Source organism: Staurois parvus, unplaced genomic scaffold, assembly GCF_062004578.1.
Source record: "Staurois parvus isolate SC_StPar_1 unplaced genomic scaffold, SC_StPar_1.0 ptg000327l, whole genome shotgun sequence".
NCBI classification, from domain to species: Eukaryota; Metazoa; Chordata; class Amphibia; order Anura; family Ranidae; genus Staurois; species Staurois parvus.
In genome coordinates, this window is record NW_028318123.1 from 4,642,418 (window position 1) to 4,663,906 (window position 21,489).

Genomic DNA, 21,489 nt, shown 5'->3' on the forward strand with positions numbered 1-21,489 from the left:
CATTGGGAGTAGAAATTGTCCTGTGTCATTGGGAATAAACAATGCATCTTTGGCATTAAGGGAGGAATAGCACCTATTCTTGGTAAGTTGGAGAAATAGTGCCCCATCGTTGGTGTCAGTAGGAAGAATAGTGCCCCGTTGTTGGTGTAAGTGGGAGGAATAGTGCCCCATGGTTTGTTTCAGTCAGAGGAATAGTGACTTTTGTTGTCAGTAGCAGGAATTATGCCCCCTTGTTGGTGTCAGTTTGAGGAATAGTGTCTTGTATCAGTGGGAGAAAAAGTGTCCCTAGGGCTAGATCAGGGCAAGCATCCGGCCCCCAGGCTGTAGTTTGGAGACTACTGCTGTATAATAATGCAATTATTACATATAATCATAACATTATTTTCTTTCATTGCTGACACCATGATACAGTCCCAGAAGCATTAAGGTATTTATATCTACTTATAAACATTAACATTCATTTTACAAGTACTGTAGATGTGTCGTGGAAAAAGGCAGACACTAAAGTGGTTCTCCAGTCACTTTTTTAAAAACTTAAGTCAGCAGCTACAAATATTGTATATAAACTAAAAGATCCAGCATTGCACTAATTAGGTACACTAATATATCTATCTGTGTGTGTGTATATGTGTGTGTGTGTATATACAGTCAGGTCCATAAATATTGGGACATCAACACAATTCTAACATTTTTGGCTCTATACACCACCACAATGGATTTGAAATGAAACAAACAAGATGTGCTTTAACTGCAGACTGTCAGCTTTAATTTGAGGGTATTTACATCCAAATCAGGTGAACGGTGTAGGAATGACAACACTTTGCATATGTGCCTCCCACTTGACAAGGGACCAAAAGTAATGGGACAGAATAATAATCATAAATCAAACTTTCACTTTTTAATACTTGGTTGCAAATCCTTTGCAGTCAATTACAGCTTGAAGTGTGGAACGCATAGACATCACCAGACGCTGGGTTTCATCCCTGGTGATGCTCTGCCAGGCCTCTACTGCAACTGTCTTCAGTTCTTGCTTGTTCTTGGGGCATTTTCCCTTCAGTTTTGTCTTCAGCAAGTGAAATGCATGCTCAATCGGATTCAGGTCAGGTGACTGACTTGGCCATTGCATAACATTCCACTTCTTTCCCTTAAAAAACTCTTTGGTTGCTTTTGCAGTCTGCTTTGGGTCATTGTCCATCTGCACTGTGAAGCGGCGTCCAATGAGTTGTGAAGCATTTGGCTGAATATGAGTAGATAATATTGCCCGAAACACTTCAGAATTCACCCTGCTGCTTTTGTCAGCAGTCACATCATCAATAAATACAAGAGAACCAGTCCCATTGGCAGCCATACATGCCCACGCCATGACACTACCACCACCATGCTTCACTGATGAGGTGGTATGCTTCGGATCATGAGCAGTTCCTTTCCTTCTCCATACTCTTCTCTTTCCATCACTCTGGTACAAGTTGATCTTGGTCTCATCTGTCCATAGGATGTTGTTCCAGAACTGTGAAGGCTTTTTTACATGTCGTTTGGCAAACTCTAATCTGGCCTTCCTGTTTTTGAGGCTCACCAATGGTTTCCATCTTGTGGTGAACCCTCTGTATTCACTCTGGTGAAGTCTTCTCTTGATTGTTGACTTTGACACATATACACCTACCTCCTGGAGAGTGTTCTTGATCTGGCCAACTGTTGTGAAGGGTGTTTTCTTCACCAGGGAAAGAATTCTTTGGTCATCCACCACAGTTGTTTTCCGTGGTCTTCCAGGTTTTTTGGTGTTGCTGAGCTCACCGGTGCGTTCCTTCTTTTTAAGAATGTTCCAAACAGTTGTTTTGGCCACGCCTAATGTTTTTGCTATCTCTCTGATGGGTTTGTTTTGTTTTTTCAGCCTAATGATGGCTTGCTTCACTGATAGTGACAGCTCTTTGGATCTCATCTTGAGAGTTGACAGCAACAGATTCCAAATGCAAATAGCACACTTGAAATTAACTCTGGACCTTTTATCTGCTCGTTGTAATTAGGATAATGAGGGAATAACACACACCTGGCCATGGAACAGCTGATAAGCCAATTGTCCCATTACTTTTGGCCCCTTAAAAAGTGAGAGGCACATATGCAAACTGTTGTAATTCCTACACCGTTCACCTAATTTGGATGTAAATACCCTCAAATTAAAGCTGACAATCTGCAGTTAAAGCACATCTTGTTTGTTTCATTTCAAATCCATTGTGGTGGTGTATAAAGCCAAAAATGTTAGAATTGTGTTGATGTCCCAATATTTATGGACCTGACTGTATGTATGTGTATATATATCTATATATATATATATATATATATATATATATATATATATCTCCGCCACTTAAAAGAACTATACATATCAAGGATAATCAGAGAAATTCCACTACTCAATAAATACATAAAAAATAAATAGTCCTTAATGGCTGTCTTGACCTTTCCTGGATAATTGTTGGGAAACTAAAAAGAGAACAAGAGGACATACCTGAGTCAAAAGAAGTTAAAGCTTCACTACCACAATATTTTAAGGTGAGAGGCTGGTGGTGGTTATTTCACAAAAGGTAGTGAAGGTGCATTCACTGAGGAATTGGTGTGGTTAAACTACATTCAACTACAACTACAGGTGAGTCTACTTATTCATTAAACAGGTGTCCAGCAGACAGTTGACAAAGAAAACCCTTTCCCATTTCATGCTGTCAGCAATACACCACATGGAAGAGAAATGTCACAAAGCCTCAGAAAGAAAATAATTTCTTTACACAACAAAGGTAAAGGCTACAAGAAGATCAGCAAAGCTTTACTTATCAGTCAGAATACTGTTGCAAAAGTGATACAAAAATGTAACAAAGATGCAACTGCAACCATCTCACAGAGACATCCAGACCGTCCACCAAAGTTAACATCTCGACAGGAATGTCTTCTGATGAGAAGGGTTGAAAAAAAATCACCATGCAAGTTCACTGCAGTTAACTAAAGAAGTAGAAAGCCAAACTGGGGTGATTGTTTCCCTTGACACAATATGGCGTACACTGCAGAGGAATGGCATGCATGGCTGTTGTCCACAAAGGAAGCCTAAAGCCCCATGCACAAAAAAGCCTGCCTAGAATTTGTCAGGGCCCATGCAGAAAAAGTAGACGACTTCTGTTACTCTGGAGTGATGAGACCAAGATAAATGTTTTTGGAACTGATGGCTTCCAAATCATATGGTGTCACAAAGGTTTGGAGTACAAAAAAAAATGAATGATGCCTACACTGAAACATGGTGGTGGCAGTGTCCTTCTGTGGGGATGTATGAGTGCTGCTGGTGTCAGGGAGCTGCATTTCACTGATAGTATCACAAATTCACAGATGTACTGCTCTATATTGAAAGAGAAGATGCTAACATCACTCTGTGCCCTTGGTCATCATGCACTTTTCCAACATGACAATGATCCAAAACACATCTAGAAGAAGAACAGTGTGAAAGTGATTCAGTGGCCAAGAATGTCTCCTGATCTGAACCCAATCGAACACCTATGGGGAATTCTGAAGAGACAAGCATCGCTCTCCATTCAGTATCCAGGCTCTAAAAGAGGTTGATCTTGAAGAATGGACAAAGATAGATTATGCAAAATGACTTGGTGCTGTCCTTACAAATCATAGAGGTCATACAAAATACTAGATGTAGCAGTTTTTGTTGTGGGGTGTATTCAATTTTGCGTCAACTAATTGGGTAAAACTGAAGATGTTGTAATCTAAATTAGGTTATTAACCGTACTTTCAAGTAATGAGCTAAGCAAATGTTCTATAAAACTCAGTTTTGTTAAAATTTTGGAAATTGTTCTTGTGTGCATTGAGATATTAATTAAAATCTTACTTTTCAAAAGGGGTTTACTAATTTATGCGGAGCACTGTATATATAAAATTAATGTATGGATACACTAGTGTACTTCATTAGCGCAGCACTGGATCCTTTAGTGTATATTATGACCTAATGTGATGTGGATACATTATTCTGCAGCAGCACTAAATAGTTTAGAATGTGTTGGTTTTGCAGCTGGATTGCAGTTAGAAGTGATTGTGCAGGAGTAATCTACCTTCCATACAAATGCTGTAGCTGCTGCCTTTAAAAATAAGCCTGGAGTAGTAAGCTGGTCCCGCAGCCTCCTGGGACCTATGATATGCTCCAGAAGGTTGTGGGCCAGGGTGATTTTCAGCGAAAGTGGGGAGCTGGTAATATCAAATCAAGGTACTCACCCCCCTCCCCCCCAAAAAAAAATAATGTTCCAGAAGTAGAAGAAGAGGAAGAGCAAAATTTTCATTTTCAGTGAGTGTCCACTTTTAAACTTTTTTTTGCAAACAATACCCTTGTGTTGGGGCCCCTTATACATAAATTCTCATTAAGTCTAGGCATAGAGAAATAGGCTGTAATATTTACCTTAGTTCTTGCACAGGAAGGCTTTCATAATGTTGTGCGACCATTACCGTCCTGTGGTCACACTCTAACCTGGTCACATACAATGCAGAACCAATAGCTCTGCATTGTATGTGAGGACAATAAAGGCCAATTTACCCTGCACATGATTTTGTATATAACTACTGAATCAGCCAGAATTTGAGCCTTGAGTGGCCCAGTGAGCACCCTGGCTAAATAAAAGTGGATTTCAGACTCAAAGGAGTCTGGTGGAAAATATTCAGATGCAGTCACTGTTTGGGTATTCAGGCAGCTGCAGGTGCTGCAACTGTTTGAATACAATAGCTAGTAGTGCAGATTCCTCTATCTATGCCGTTTAGCATGGAATGGGGGAATCCTAAATATATATTTTGCTATCGTTAAGCCTGCCCTACATGGATCAAAGTTCTGCCAGTTCAGCAGGGACCAGCCGAATTTTGATCCATGTATGGGCAGGCTGGTTGTACAGCAGTTCTGTTTACAGGAAGATGCAAACTTTCTATGGAACATTGTAAATTATTTTAGACTGCAAACACTGAGTAGCTATGTATAATTCCTGTCACTGAAAATTTAATGCACGTTATTTGTGTTGTTTTTTTTTCACTTCGATGTATTGTCAGTGAAAACCAAATTGTAATTTACAGTATTGTTAATGTGAAGATACATTTTTTTGATTCGGTTTTATTGTGTTAAACATGCATACAAACTGTAGCCAAATCATATTGTTGGAGTTGGGGTCTACAGAAGAAGTGGCAGGTATACATGATTATCAGATGTGAGATTCAGATACAGCAATGGTGTATTCTGAAGTTGTTTTGATGGGATCAGGCTGGCAATAGATTGAAATTTGGCCAGTTCAGCAGGGACTGGCCAAATATCAGTACCTGTATGGCTCTTCCCGCTCAAGACAAGTCAATTTAAAAGAGAAGTATGGCTCCCCCCATTATACTTACCTAGGTGGATGCAGCATCGGTCCAATGCTGCATCTGTCCCACGCTGGTTCTAAGGGTGAGAACTCCGTGTTCACATGATCGCTGAGTTCTCCTTTCTGCTCTGAACAGTGAGCGGGACTGTTGGTCACCGCTGTCTGCTCAGCCCCCCCGTACTCACTGGATCTCTGGGCTGTGGAGCGGGAGCGGCTGGCTCAGGCTCTCAGCGCTTTGCTGAGAGGCTAAGCCAGGTGCAGCTCCAGACTTTGGGGTGGATCCTGACTTTGAAGTCGGGATCTTTCCCCAGCCTAGACTGGCTGCATGACATCAGCCGACAGCAGACTGAAGTCCATTGTCAGCTGAAAATGGGTCACAGGAGTGCAGAACGATCTGATCCACACGAGATCCACATGAAAAGTACAGCCAAAAAAGCTTTAATGATTGGATGCTGCCAAACAGGAATGTTAGAAAATTTTCACTCTATCAACGGCTGCGGCCAATTGACTGCATCGCTGATCAGTGTATTATAACAGCAGCCCCACAGAATACAGTAGCAGAGCAGGGAGGATTCCTCTATCAATCTTGCTTGTTTGAATGTGGGAATCCATTCGGTTTTTTTTTTTTTTTCAGTCTCTATGGTCAGCCCTAGAGTTTGTTACTTGTACTTTGTATCTTTTTTTTTTTTTTTTTTTTTTTTTTGGATAAGCATAACCTGTTCCAGATATTATCTATGAAAGTAGTGTGGTCACCATTGGACAAACCACTATATACTTTGCCTTAAACTGGCCGTATACTAGTAGATTTCCAAACAAACACTCATACAAACATTCATACAATAATTATCATTACATTCAGTGACTTTGTTATTGTACTTTCCAAAATTTATTTTGCATTTAACATTCACTTTTAGAATAAATGTACCTTCCTGAGCAAAAACTACATGCACTGTTGGAATTTCATTTGTCCAAGGTAGATTTTCCATCCTGCGCCTTTTGAATTTTCTTGTCAATATAGTCAAAAACGAACGTTGATTTGGCCCCACTAATGAATAGAAAATCAAAGAGCGTTTTATAAAATAACCCCCGAAATTCTACAAGTATAGGGCCAGCTTCAGACTGTTTCTCAGCTTGGACTAGTCCCACACAGCTGACGTGTAGCAGATATACAATTATTTAAGGATATACAGCTATAATTATTATAAGGGTAATTATAGATGAGTAAGCCTGACTTCTGTTGTGTGCGCATTATTTGAAAGTATTCTAAGGCACGACACGTTAAAATATGTAGTAGCAAATAATCTAGAGATTCACCATGGATTTTAGATTTACTAAAAGAGTAGAGGGTGTTACCTTTGCAATGTGAATGTTAAAATAGAACTAAAGTCTTCATGAAAAGAACTGCAAGCCGGCAGGCATTTTATTGAAGAAAAGAAATGCAATGGCTCTTCTGCAATGAAATAAACGTACCTGTCTGTTTGCAGTTATTTGAAGAATTTACACTGAGCAGCGAATGTGCAGCTCAGTTTACGTTCTGCCAAAACACTTGTGTGGGATGACTGTAGTTCTGCACATGCGTGGGAGAGACGTCATCCTGTGTTGGCCAATCAAAATGACCAACGACTGGCACCCAGAAGAAGCCAAAGAGAAGTTCCTGATGCCGGCGAGGTACCTCGGACCATTGAAACAGAAATAAATATTGGGACTTTTAGTTCCCCTTTAATAATTAAGGCAAACCTGTGTTCATTTGGAATACCCTTTCTTGTGTGAGGAATATTAAAGGTTATTAATCTTGGCCATGGGAGTAGCTTTGCCTTCTGTACATATAAAGGAGTGCATTTGGTCAAAACAGATAAAGTGCACCTTGATCCAAGATCTCTTGGGTCTTTCTTTTGAACCCATCTTCCTGTCTATTGCATCTTGGCTACCTTTCTAAGCAAAAATATTGGCATTCTTTGGTGAGACATCTTCTTAATGTGGTCAGGGCTTGATTCCCGGTTCAGTGGAAATCCACCTCACCGCCTAAAGAAAGTCAGTGGATTTTGTCTGTAAACAATATTATGCATATGGAAGAACTCAATTCCTCTCCAAAGAAACAAGAGGCCCACTCCCATAAAAAATGGTTTTACTGGATCAATTTGCCTTTTCTGATTAAAACAAAGAACACCATACAGAGATGTATAAGGCCATCAATGGGTCTCCCCCCCCCCCCTTTTTTTTTCTCCCCTTCTCCTACTTTCTCTCTCTCTCTTCTCCTTTCTCTGCCCTTCTACCTTTTATTCTGCTTCCTAGGGATATAGAAAACTTTTGAGCAGGGTGTTTGATTTCCCTTTGCTAGCTGTATTCTAAGAAACAGGGCTTGTCCCCCGAAACACATCAGCTGTACCCTGTCTGATGGTGATGCGTCTGGTGGCAATTGGTTTATGTTATGCCTGTGTTATTTCTCCCTTTGTATTATGGTATATATTTTTTTATTCAATAAATATTTATACAGTAATGCACTAGGATAGTGAGCCTTCTTCTTATGTTTGTTTATTTCCCTCTTAGTCTTTTTTAAAGTTTTATTGCCAGTGGGCCTGCTCTGACAAAACTTCCACCAGACATGATTGTGATCATTTTGGCCCTTTCGCTTACCTTCTTACAATGTTTGCCATTCCCTGTACTGTGTTGATGTTGCTAGATCAGGGTCAGCAATGATGGCCGATGGCTTGCTTTTTGTAATACTTGTTCATGTTGTCACTATAAATAAGTAATAAAAAGACACAAAGAAGAACTTGGAAAACTTGGTTATCAGTTTTTCAGCACCATTTGGTGCCAAGCGATTGCTGCAAAAGCCAGGGATGTATAAATAAAAGATAAAAACATGTGAGGCTAATACAGTGTTACCCAAATATAAAAAAAGAAGTTGGAGTGGCTATAGCTTTGTTATGTTGAGATTTAGGCACCACCACCATAGAATATTGGGGTTTTGGAGACAACTCAGAAGTGGGCAAATAAATGAATAACGGTAAAAGAAAATCTTAGTTTATGCGCATGGGGCTTAATCTCAACTTGGGCAGATGTGAGGACTGTATCTACGGCCTGAGCATAGTATCCAGAGGGACACAATGATTGATCTGAAGACTAGGTGCTTTTTGGCACCACCTTCTGCCTGCATTTCAATATGTTGTTCTGCTTCTGAGGTTCTGCATTTCAGCTTCTGAGGTGCACTGGACCCTTCAACAGAATCATTGCCCATTACATTTTATCATGACGCTTTCAGGAGAATTCATAAAGAGTGCCTAAGACACTCTTTAGAATTTTGACATTCCTGTGCTTAACAAAGATTGGTACAGGAGACAAATTGATGTATTCATGTACATACGGGCATCCCATCCTCAGTGCAACTGAGTATTACACAAACAGCGATGTAGGCGGAGATGGTCAAAGCCAGGTATTTGGAGCTTGATGGGAATTCACAGACACTAGTTCCCCATTAGGTCCTCTCCCTTGTGATTGACAGGAGGCAGTGAGTGGATAAATAGCTAATAACTATCCTACTATTGGTTATAGAATCCTCCTAATGCCTACTGTCCCAAGGAGAGAGAACGGAGCTCATGGGAAACTAGTGTCTCAGCTTCCCCAACACGTTCCACCCACTCTCATCATCACTCGTTGCTAGGGGGCATCCTTAACAACCAGTGACAGATGGGGATGAGAGGAGGTAGCAGCAGCAAATATGCCACCTGCTACTCCGTGTACAGAAACGGGCACTCTGCTGTCTCTGTACGCCAACTTAGAAATGTTCTTATTTACTTCCACTTAAGGTAATTACTTTTGTATTTCATGCAGTTATAGTGCCAATTTGTTGAACTGGCACTATTCAGAACTAACTGAATATCCTGCAGGTGGCAGGGGTTTTTAACTTGTCACAGGCCATTTTAAAGGGCCACACCGCCAGAAAAAATGTTGCTAGGACTTTATTGAACTCCTCAGAATGACTTGTAACATTTCTTGCTATCTCATTACACAAGGCTCTCCATGAAAAATTCAATGCAGAGTGGAGTAACAGGACATTGATTGCATACAGGTTTAATTTATGGCATGTGTGTTGTGAGAAAACATAATGCACCATGCTACATTATTCAAACAGAACATACATAATTAACTATTCTTTATTTTACTTTTGGAATGAATGGATTTATGGCACCTGTTGTACTGGGTTAAGAGAAAAGAAAATGATCAACAAAGCTTAACAACATTCTAAAATTTCAGTTGAGAATGTTGCTATGGTGCTGTTTGCAAACAACCCATGTAATAGAAATTGGAATTGACAAAAAAGATGCTGAAAGATAATAGGAGTATTTTAATTTTCTCGACATGTACAGTATATGTATGAATGAGGTCAGCATAATAGAACCACTCTTTGTGTTAATATTTTAAAAAGATATTAGTTTCTATCATGTGTAGTAATATACACAGGTTCTGTAGCTAATTGGAAGACTAGCAGGCTATTTGAAAACTAGAAACTCTAAGGGCTCATTCACACCAGAATGCTGTGTGGGAAACCTACATTTCGTGCTATTTCCACACCCTGTTCAAAATGCACTGGGTGTATGATCTGTGGGTGCCAATATGCTCCCAACAGCACCCCAAATGCAGATTGCAAACACAGTGCATTCGCCTGCACCACAGCGTATGTACCACAGTACCATGCGATTTGGTTCAATGCATTTTTGAAAAGTAGTGCATACACTACTTTTTGTGTGATCCCGTGCAATTTCAGCCTATTTAAATGAATGGGCTGAAAAGCACACTGAACTTCGTTGCACAGGAACTCAGACTGCGTTTCAGGTGTGAAATGGCCCTTAAGTTTATAATTGTATGTAAAACCCACATTGTTGGTAGCTAGAGATCATTTGATCTTTGCCTAGATGTTTAGGACACATCACTGATTTTTATTCATAGAAAGAAAAGGTCCTTTTTTAACTCAAAATATGTAAAATGTTATTGTAGATAGGGTAGAATGGTGGCTTGCAAGGAGTTTACACGGTCTCCCTGTGCCTCTTGGGTTTCCTCCGGGTACTCTGCTTCCTCCCACATTCAAAAGACATGCTAGTTGGTAATTGCCTCCTGTCGAAATTGGTCCTAGTATGTTTTAACAAATTAGCTGTGAACAAGTTTTATCATATTCTGCATGCCAGCCACCAGTAAAGCAATTGGTCGGGGTTGAGGAAAAACCTGGTGATCTACATCAGACATGGCGCTCACAAAGCTGGCCCATAGAATCACTGAGAGTCACATATGACTGAACGGCTAAATACAATTAGGTCCATATATATTTGGACTCAGGTACACTTTTCATACCTTTTGGCTCTGTATGCCACCAAAATAAATTAAAACAAAATAATCCAAATTAATTTGAAGTGCAGACTTTCAGCGTTAATTCAAGAGGTTGAACGTAAATATCAAGCACAAATGTTAGGAACTGCAACCATTTTTATACACAGTCCCTCCATTTTCAGGGGCTCAAATGTAATTGGACAAATCAATATAATCATAAATAAAATGTTCATTTTTAAAATTTGTTGAGAATCCTTTACTGGCAATGACTGCCTGAAGTCTGGAACCCATGGACATTACTAAAGAGTGGATTTCCTCCTTTCTGATTCTTTGCCACGCTCTAACTGCAGCTGTCTTCAGTTGTTCTTTGTGAGTCTTTCTGCCTTTAGTTTTGCCTTCAGCAAGTGAAATGCATGCTCACTTGGGTTGAGATCAAGTGAATGACTTGGCCATTGCATAATATTCCACTGCTTTTCCTTCCAAAGCTCCTGGGTTGCTTTTGCAGTGTGTTTTGAATCATTGTCCATCTGTACTGTGAAGCACCGTCCTATCAACTTTGCTGCATTTGGCTGAATCTGGACTGACAGTGTATCTCTAAACACGGCAGAATTCATACGACTGCTTCTGTTTTCTGTCACATCAATAAACACCAGTGACCCAGTGCCACTGGAAGCCATGCATGCCCATGCCATCACACTGCCTCCACCATGTTTTACAGATGACGTTGTGTGCTTTGGATCATGTGCTGTTTCAAGCCTTCTCTGCACTTTTTTCTTCCCGTCATTCTGGTACAGATTAATCTTAGTTTCTTTTACAAAGAATTTTATTATAGAGTAGATAGGAGCAAAGAATCAGTCAAAAACAGATGCATTGACCAACAGGAATAAGACATACAAGGTATTCAATGAATTTTACAGAATATGTACTCGTGGAGAGACATAGAAATAAACTGTATACTTAAGTGCCATAAAAAAAAAAAAAAAAAAAGGGAGAAAACAATGAGTAAACAATTAGAGACCAATGACAATATAAACTCTGAGGAAAAATTGTCATCATATCAGCATACAGAAATCAGAGAAGATATAAAATGGAGCCTCTCCAATGTAGATAGGTATTCTACATGCAGGGCTCTCGATGGAGTCCAGCATGAGGATTTAGTATTGCGGGTGCGGCACTCAAAGCAATAATCACAATCAGTACAAATAGTATAAAAACAGGTTAGACAAGAGAAAAGAGAGGGACGAAGAGTAAGGAGACGAGGACAAAAAGGGCTCCAGGACGATCGCAACAGAAAAAGAAAGAAAAATAAACTAATATGTAAATTTTATATCGACAGAAGGGACTGGTCGAATCTCGATGGTTGGGCTATATGAAGCCAGGGACGCCATGTCTGCAGGAATTTTGTGTGGGTATCCAACAGTATAGCCGTCAGTTTTTCGTTAACCATTATGAAGTTCATCCGGTTTTTGACAGCCTCGAAGCTGAGGAGGGGAGCCATAAATAGGTGTGATGCCAGCTGCCGTTCGGGACGGAGTAGGCCCACTAATGGTTTAAATAAAAGCGCTTCGTACGGGTTGCGCTTAATGTCTGTGTGAAATAGTGCGGAGAAGGGCATAAACTCTGATCCACAATCTACAAACCTTAGGGCAAGTCCACCAGATGTGAACCATAGTACCCATCTGTTGACAGCCCCGAAAACAAGTCGGAGAATATGTAGGGATAAAACGAGCCAGATGGGCAGGCGTGTAATACCATCGATAAAGAACCTCATAGGCATTTTCTAGAATGATAACATTCCTAGAACATTTAGATAACACTTGGGACATGGTCTGCCAATCCCGTTGATCCAAAGTGCCCCCGAGTTCCGACTGCCAACGCTGATGATAGGAACGGACCGGAGGAGTTCTATAAGAAATAATGGAAGAGTAGACCAGAGAGATTAGGCCTGGAGCATGGGGTCTATGTCTACATTGACTTTCACCAGATTAATCTTAGTTTCATCTGTCCAAAGAATGCTTTTCCAGAACTGGTCTGGCTTTTTTAGATGTTTTTTGGCAGAGTCTAATCTGGCGTTCATATTCTTTAGGCTTATGAATGGTTTGCACCTTGTGAACCCTCTTTATTTGCTGTCATGAAGCCTTTGCTTGATTTTAGACTTTGACAATGATATGCCCACCTGCGTTCATCCACCACTCTTGTCTTCCATGGACGTGCATGCCTTTTTATGTTGCTGAGCTCACCATTGTATTCTTCTTTCCTCAGAATGTACCAAACTGTTGATTTGAGCACTCCTAATGTTGCTGCTATATCTCTGATGGATTTGTTTAGTTTTTGAAACCTTACAATGGCCTGTTTCACTTGCATGGACTTCTCCTTTGAACGCATGATGTAGGTTCACAGCAATATATCCCAAATGCAAATACCACTTAATAACACTTAGAATCAACATTATCCTTAGAAGTTGGTGAGTCAATAATTAGAAGGAAATATGACATTTCCCCAGAACCACGTACTTTACCCAGTTTTTGATACCGTTGTGTGCTATCATTTGTAGCCTGAGCTATAGTGGCACCCTGTGTGCTACTGCCTGAAGACACCACCATGGTGTTAAAAGAAATACTTGTTTCCATGCAACAAAGACTGCATATGGTACATGGCAAGGCATAGGTCATGGCAAAGAGAAATGGGTGAAAATTTATTGTAAGGTCTCTCCTCTTTTATTTAGTGGGTGAAGACTGTTTCTTGAGCATGTGTTTAAAATTATTAGTACCCTTTAAAGAGTAACTTAAAGTGTTACTAAACCCACAACAGCGAAGTCAGTCTGTGCATTCAGTAAAGCATGCTTGTTATACTCACTGTGGAACCTAAGGGGTTAATCCTCTGCATTGTGTAAAAACGCTGTTTGATCCTGACTTCTCTGATCCTCCCCTTCTTCCAGTGCCCCGCTCTTATCTCCTGATAAGACATATCGTGCTCAGTTTGTTGTGTTTTTCTAGGGAGGTTTTTTGGGTTTTTTTGGGAGGGTGTATGTGATCAGCACAGTGCCAATCAGCACTGTCCAGATAAAGGTCAGGAGTTCTGCATCCTCCTAGAGCAAAATGAAAACTCCTACAAGCTTTAACATGTACTCGGCTGGACACTGATAGAAGTCACAAGACTGCTCTAACTGCTGATGAGAAAAGGTATTTAGCAGTTTATATTAAATAAAATAATTGCATTTCCATGTTCTGTGTACTGTGGGAGGCCAGATATAGTGAATGCAGGGTCCTGGGTTTAGTGACACTTTAAATAAATCGTGGGTAAAAGCACAGATAAATTAAATGCTTACTTTTTTTCTTTCCATGAACAGTTTTTTATGCATTTGCAATGAGCTTTTGAACTTCAACCTCTTCAGATAGAGCCAAGTACCTAGCCACTTGGGCACAGTTTTCTTTTCCTCCTACCACCTTATAGCCCTCTGCACTTCCAGGAATTTAATTACTGCATGTTCTAGCTCCGCACCTCCATACATAACCTTATTATGTAGCTGCCTAGAAAGAGCGAGGGGAAAACCTATAGAGTTCTCTGAGTCTGCTGGGGCTGCTGACTTCACATCCAACATGGGAGCTCCCTGCAGCAGTTTCAGGCCTTTTGGAGGTCTACACAAGGGAGGCTTTTACAGAAAAAAAGAGGTGGATTTTTTTTTTCAACAAAAGTGGAGGTATTCTTTAAGTGTGGTGCCATTGCTGTCCTTTTTATTTATTTTTTTTTTTTGAGAATGCTATCGTCCTTGCTGTCATGCTGACACTTATTTACAGCATGCTTGTTTTAGGTCTCTGATTCAGACAGGCGAGAAAGTAGCATACCCAAAAGTAAGCCAGCTATGACAGTTCATGTACCTTTCTCATATATGTCTTACTATAGAGATCCTGTTACCAGGTTCTTAACTTCAACAAAAATCTTCCTGTAAGATTATATGTGGGTTTAACGTTTTTTATGCACCTTATTTACCTTGGTCGATATCTACCCAAGACGTTTGCTAGACACTGCCTTCTTGGATGTCATGTCAGTAACCAGCAGATTCCGAGCTATCACTCATGTGACACTGCAGTATTTCCCTTCGCCTTCCCTGGCTGCTACATATTATATAGGGAGGTGAGGGATGGAGGAGCTGGGCTAGCACAGGGAGTAATCAGACACTCCCAGAAGGAGAAAGGACTATCACATGGAAGGATGGAGTGGGCTATACTGGGGTATAGACTAGTCAATTTTTCTAGCATGTTCAAGGGCACATTGCAAGTAAATAAAAAAATTATAATTAGGGAAAAAAAAACAATTGAGTACTGTCCGTGATACATTTTTTTATTTGCACTAACATACAATTTATCAGGACGTTTTCAGGGTGTGGCCCCTTCAGTACTTTTGAACCTTGATGATGGGGCACACCCTGAAAACTTATTCTGAAAAATATGTTCGTAAATTAAAAAAAAGTGTCATGGACAGTACTCAATTGTTTCTGTCGCAAGTGCACTAATATGACTACCATCACCGAGTGAGATGGTTAGGAAAATAAAGCATTTCAAATGACTAAATTAGCCTGTGCTTTAAACTTCATTGTTATTAATTTGGTGACATGGTCTCTTTTTAAAGCTTTGAAACTTAACAAGTAGAATAATTCATTAAAAAAGGCTTTATATGTGAATCTCTTTGTATTTACTTTAGACATAGATAAATAAAAATCGGAATAAGTGGTCTTTTAGACAAAAAAGTAACATTCATATAAAATGACATCATTATGTAGAAATCTCTTGCAAACAAATGTACCGTACACTTTATTCAATCACTGTTATTCTGGTTGTCATGTAATGATTAACCACACACATCTGTGTCTAATGATAGCTATATATTTATCTATACAGCTGTTACCAGCTATGATTAGTATGAATTTCCATTTATGTATATTATTAGTTACCATGCAAATCAAATCTAATTTCATACTTGTGCCATGCATGGATTTATTTTTGCATGTTTAGGTAAGGAAGAATGTGTGTGGATGATATGGAACGTACCGCAGGCAAGTGTATTTAAACCTGAACTGTGGGTGCAAAAACTTTCATTTAAATATATTCCTTCAGTAGCAACAAATGGTGTAAATCTGCTTTGTGTGCCATTGCAACCCTAGATATATCCCTATAAAATTAGTGGTGACACACGCTGTGCTATACTTAGTCTATGTAGAGAGCAGAGTTGTTGGAGCAACCTAGTATTTCCTCCTACTACAGCCTGTCTGTAGAAATCTAAAGAAGGTGGAAGATATAAAGACCAGTCATTTTGCACAAGGGGAGAGAATAGCAGTGACTGGCCTTTATTACAGAGCTACAGACCACAAAAAAAAAAATATGAGTCTAGAACTGAGAGTCAGCAGTGCCGTAAATCGAGGTCTCCAGACTTTCTAAACAAAGGGCTAGATTATGGTCCTTCAGACTTTAGAGAGGTAGACTGTGACCAGTCAAAGTAGAAAATGCCCTGTCATCAGTGGGACTGAATAATACCTCAGGCTTGGTTGTCAGTGAGAGTAAGAAAGAAAATGGCACAGTGCCTGTAATCAGTAGTAGGAGAAATAATGCCCCATCGTCGATGTCATTGCCTGAGAAATGGTGCCCCATTAATGGTGTCAGTAAGGGGAAATAGTTCCCCATCAATGTCAGTGGAAGGAATAGTTCCCCATCGTTGCTGTCAGTGGAAAGAATAGTGCCCCATCAATAGTGTCAGTGGGAGGAATAGTGCCCCATCATTGCATTGATATCAGTGAGAGGAATAGTGCCCCATCAGTATTGTCAGTGAAAGGAATAGTGCCCCGTCATTGATGTCAGTGAGATGAATAGTGCCCCATGTAAGGTGTCAATTAAAGGAATAGTCCCTCATCATTGGTGTCAGTGAGAGGAATATTGCCCACTCATTGGTGATTGTGAGAAGAATAGTGCCCCATTGCTGTTGTCAGTGAAAAGAATAGCGCATTATATCAGTGGGAGGTATAGTGTCCCAGAGGTTGGATAAAGGCAAGCAAAGGCTTCTACCTGGCCAACAGGCCATTGTCTTATGTGAAAAAAATTACACTGCTGTTTTCCAGGAGGAATTCCAAAAAAAAAGGTTTTTGGGCACTGCAAAGGCACAAATAACATTTCTAGATTTTCTTTAAAACCTAGCAAATGTTTACGTGTTGAGTTTGGGTCTGTTTATTTAATTTTTTACATTGTTGGATGCATTCAATGTGAGCAGAAAGGTCATTTTATGAACAGTGAGTACCATCCTTACAGTTCTGCTTTTATTCAGAAAGCATTGAAACCCTTTCCCAGAGAAATTTACCATCACACATCACTGGTTATTTGTTGATTCTAGTATACAGTATTAAGTGCTATAGGGCTTATTCAGAGGATCAATCAGTAGCTATTATGCTAGACGAATGGACACGACGCTGCCTTTCACTGTGTTTTCTTAGCTAGTTTTCATTCATTATAACCCATGGTTTTTTTTCTCCTTTTTGCAAACATTGAGCTCCACTAACTTATATCCAGTAGCTCTATCTCTCTTAACACTAATGTGCTCTTCTTTGCTCCTGTAGTACATTCAGTTTTTTTAAAAATCATTTTTTGATCTTGGATTTTTTTTTTTTTATATAAAATGTGTTCTTCCCACTTAATACTTTATACTGTAATACTTTCGTGTTGGTTGGGTGTCATAAGGTGCATTTCAGTAACAAACCTAATTGACAAATCTGGAAGCCAATAGAGCGACTAATGTTAGCGGCTGTTTAACTTCATGATGGAAGCTTTTTAAAATAGCGTAACACTTTATTATTGGCATGGTCAGAGTTTGTCAGGATGGGGACAGGGCACGTTCTTTCTAATCTGTACTACATTGTGGTTTTCTCGCATACAGAATTCTACCAAGAAGGCCTATATGCCATGCTTGCATAAACACATGCGCTGGCGTAAATACCTAGACGCACATAAGCTGAATTCTGAGATGTACACCTGTGTTAACGTTTATGAAAACACAGCATATATCCGCTGTGACAGGCTGTGCCCTTCCACGGTGTTAGAAAAAGGGTTTCGTGTAACCCACGATTCTCATCCAAGCAGGTTGGGAGGCTTCAGGGTGCTGGTCTTACACAGTGGAAGCTGGTTTTCCAGTTTCGCCTCCAGTTGGTAAAACCGGTTTGGGACCTGGAGTCCAGAGGCTTCATAGAGACTTAGAAGTGATGAAATTTCTAGTCCTAGAACCAGGTTTTGCAGACAGCCGACACACTGATTGTACATGTGTGTGTAGAACTTAGTAGAGTCATGACTTTTAGTTCAAGTTTGAGTTCAAGGTTCCACCCTGACAGACAAAGGAGGTTCTGTCAAGGAGTCAGGAGGGCTCCACTTGTTTTAGGAGACATCTTGTATAAGCAGGAGGCTAATTTTTATTTGTTTTGTGGCTGGGTATTGCTGAAAAACACCTGTGAGAGGAGGAAATGTTATTGAACTTTCTTTTAATAAAAGTGGTCAAGAAAATCCCTAAAAAAGATTTACGTTAGTGGCATTGACCTTAATGCACTACCATTTGAAGCTGGTTCTCACACCACAAACAACTTGTAAACAGCCATTCATTACTATGGGCAGCTATATGTTGCAGCTGCATCTTCCACTCACCTAAATACATGACGCCTAAATGGTTGTTAGGTACAGAAAAAAGTAAGTGGTGTCTGAATTTAACTGGAGAAAAAATTTCCTTTTGTATTCTTTAGTGAAGAAAATAAACCCTAGTAGGAGAAAATAATGGGGCTTTTAAGGTACCATACCATTATGGATATAAAAATGCATAGTCATAAACCATATTGGATAAAATAGAGCATATTTTATTATGACATTATAAAAAAACCACACAGAGTGGTAAGCAAGACAAACGCCAATGTAGGCACATACATAATGAGTCAACAAAAATATAAAGAAATAATACTGGGAAAAGACTCTGGCTTGGGACGTGAGAACGTCATGGGCAAGAGTCCTAAAACCCTATGATACCATCAAAAGAATTGATCTTCATCAAACTGGTGAAACTATTAAAGACATGAAAGGTATGAAAAATGTTAGTAATTAGTGGAAATATCTAAATTCATGTAGACTACCCAAATGATGGACTGTTGGGTGTAATTTGAGAAAGGTGCCAATTCCACTAGAAACCAAAAATGCTTTTCCATAAAACTGAATCCAAAACTAGATAATCAATCAAAAGTTCCTTTTTTTTTTTTTTTGACGCGTTTCTTGGGATGTGACTCACTTCTTCAGGGAAATAGGAAAAACTGAGCAACAATGCCTACAGTGGAATCAAAAATATACAACCAATTAACAATAAAAATACAGATAAAACATAACAATGTACACAAAATTATACAAAGCAAAAATAGACATAAATGAAAAAAGAGGCAGCAAATTACCAGTCAATGATAGCACTCTGTTCAATAGCAGCACCTGATGTACATGAAGATCAATAGTGATTGGATACAGGGAGGGAGATTTTCTGAGCACCGGGGAGGGAGCCACCAGTCCGAGAATACCTCAGATCAAATTGGGTAGCAAACACCAAGCCATTGTTCTAAGGGTCCATAAAATAATCAGTAATTAGAGATTGAAGAACAAAATTTTTTTTTTCTAAAAAATCTCTCCAGAAAAATCTAAGCCTCTCACATCTCTGAAAAAAAAACTACACCCATACTCCCCAAAACTGGTCGAACATTTATATTACAGAGGAAACCTGAGAGAGGAAAGGAAATCTGGAAAAAAAAAAATCTCCCGCTCACATAAATACAGCCACAATTTTTATTGTATGGTCTTATGCACCTATGTGCATGACGCCCAAATGGTTGTTAGGTACAAAAAAAAAGTAAGCGGTGTCTGAATTTAACTGGAGACAGAATTTCCTTTTGTATTCTTTATGTATGCTCAGGAATGTTATCTGATCTGGTACTTAAAATATATCTAAAACCAAGAACAAAAAGTTTTATATACTCAAGCTTTCTAGTCCATAGACGTGGTGGCTGCATTAGTTTTTTTCAGGCTTTTTAAACTTTATTTTAACCCTGCCAGTAACTCACTTGCTGTCCTGGAGTGACAATTCTCACTCACTGTATTGCATCTATGGAGTAGCAGTTTTGGCAATCTAGGCTGCTAATTTCAGATTAGGAATAGAGAATACCTCCCCCTCTCTTCAGCCCCATAACATTTGAGCTGGGGAGTTCTGTAGACCACAGGGGTTATTTGGGCAGGACTGAGTGCACAGTGCTCAGGACACAGGGCAGCACAGAATCTGCGACAGGATTTTTCGCACTTAACGAATGTAACTGAGGTAAATGAAAAAACGTGACTAAACAGATGACGCCCGGGTGAAAGGGGCCTTGGAGCCTATTCACACTTGTTGGTTTTGGTGCAGCAATACTCTTGCATTTTGCTATATGAAAATCCCATTTTTTTTTTCTTACATGGCCAATTCACATCTATGAGCTGCGGTTTAGTATGAAGAACAAAAGGAAACTCTATGGGCCCATTCACACCTACATATAATCACTGCAAATCTACAGGAACAGTGTAAATCAAGCCTTTTGAACAGAAATAGCAAAATGCTTTGAAATGTCTATTTGACTAAAAGGACGAAAATAAGAGACATTTGTTGTTTGGGGTTTTCCTATGGTTTAAGTGGAATTCTATTGTGATGATACTGTAACAGAACTGAAAAGAAATTAACATGGTGATTGGAGTGACAGGAAGGGGGATGGTGGAAGGAGGACTCTTCAAACACACATTTATAAAAGTATTATTGTCCAAAAGGGTTTGTTACAACAATCAATAAAAATAAAATAATCGTATACATCCTATTTGTCCTATTGAATGTGAAATAACGTTTTTAAATCAGATTATGTTTTAAATAGACTATGTACTGAATACCCCCTCGTGTAAATTATGCTCTGATATACTATTACTGACATTTGAGGTCTAATGAGCACAGCTTTTCTGTATTACTTTTTTAATTTTTTCTATTGTCCGTGACACTTTTTTTCTTTTTTTGCAAGTGCACTAATGCTGCTACGATCACCTCAAAATGTTTTTCTTTGCAATTTGATACAATGTCGTGGATAAGTATTAATCCTTTTGTCACTAGTAGGTGTGGGTTGTCAGCAGGTGTGGTATCTAGGACCTTCAGAGGTTACTAGGATTTCATTGAGCTGTGGCTGATCGATTTTCCATTTATTTCTGTTTGCATAGTTCTGTGTCCAACAACTTTTGGTAGAGCCAGCTGCATGACATCTTTTTAGGGGAATGTTCTTCCCAAAGACCAGCATTCTAGGAGGCATTTTTCTCACTGACCCCAAATAAACTGGTTTTAGCTGGGGTTCTGAAAATTATTTCAAGTGTCCCTCTGGGACAAAAAGGTTGAAGAAGGTTGGTCTAAGGAGTACTTGGTCTTCACCCTGGTATTTTTTGCAAGAACCCAGCCGTTCTCAACAAGGGTTCTGTTTAACCCTAGGGTTCCTCCAAAGGTTGCCAGGGTTCCTTGAGCTGTGACTGATTGACCTTCTCTTTGATGATGCCTACATAGTTCCAGGACCAACACCACTTGACAAAGCCAGCTGTTTTTTCGGCAATGATCTTTTTAGCTATATGTAATATTGGTATTCTGATAGTTTTACTCATCCTACAATCTAACAATATACAGTATAAGACATGTTGCCATTGCCCCCAGAATAATTGATCTCAGTAAGACCTGAATATATTTC

The 21,489-nt window shown here is 39.5% G+C and overlaps 1 protein-coding gene across 4 annotated transcripts in view; it reads left to right on the forward strand.

Moving 5' to 3' along the window:
* Nucleotides 1-21,489, forward strand: part of CDKL5 (cyclin dependent kinase like 5) — a 434,956-nt gene that overhangs the window by 86,736 nt on the left and 326,731 nt on the right. The gene's annotated exons all lie outside the window — the stretch shown is intronic.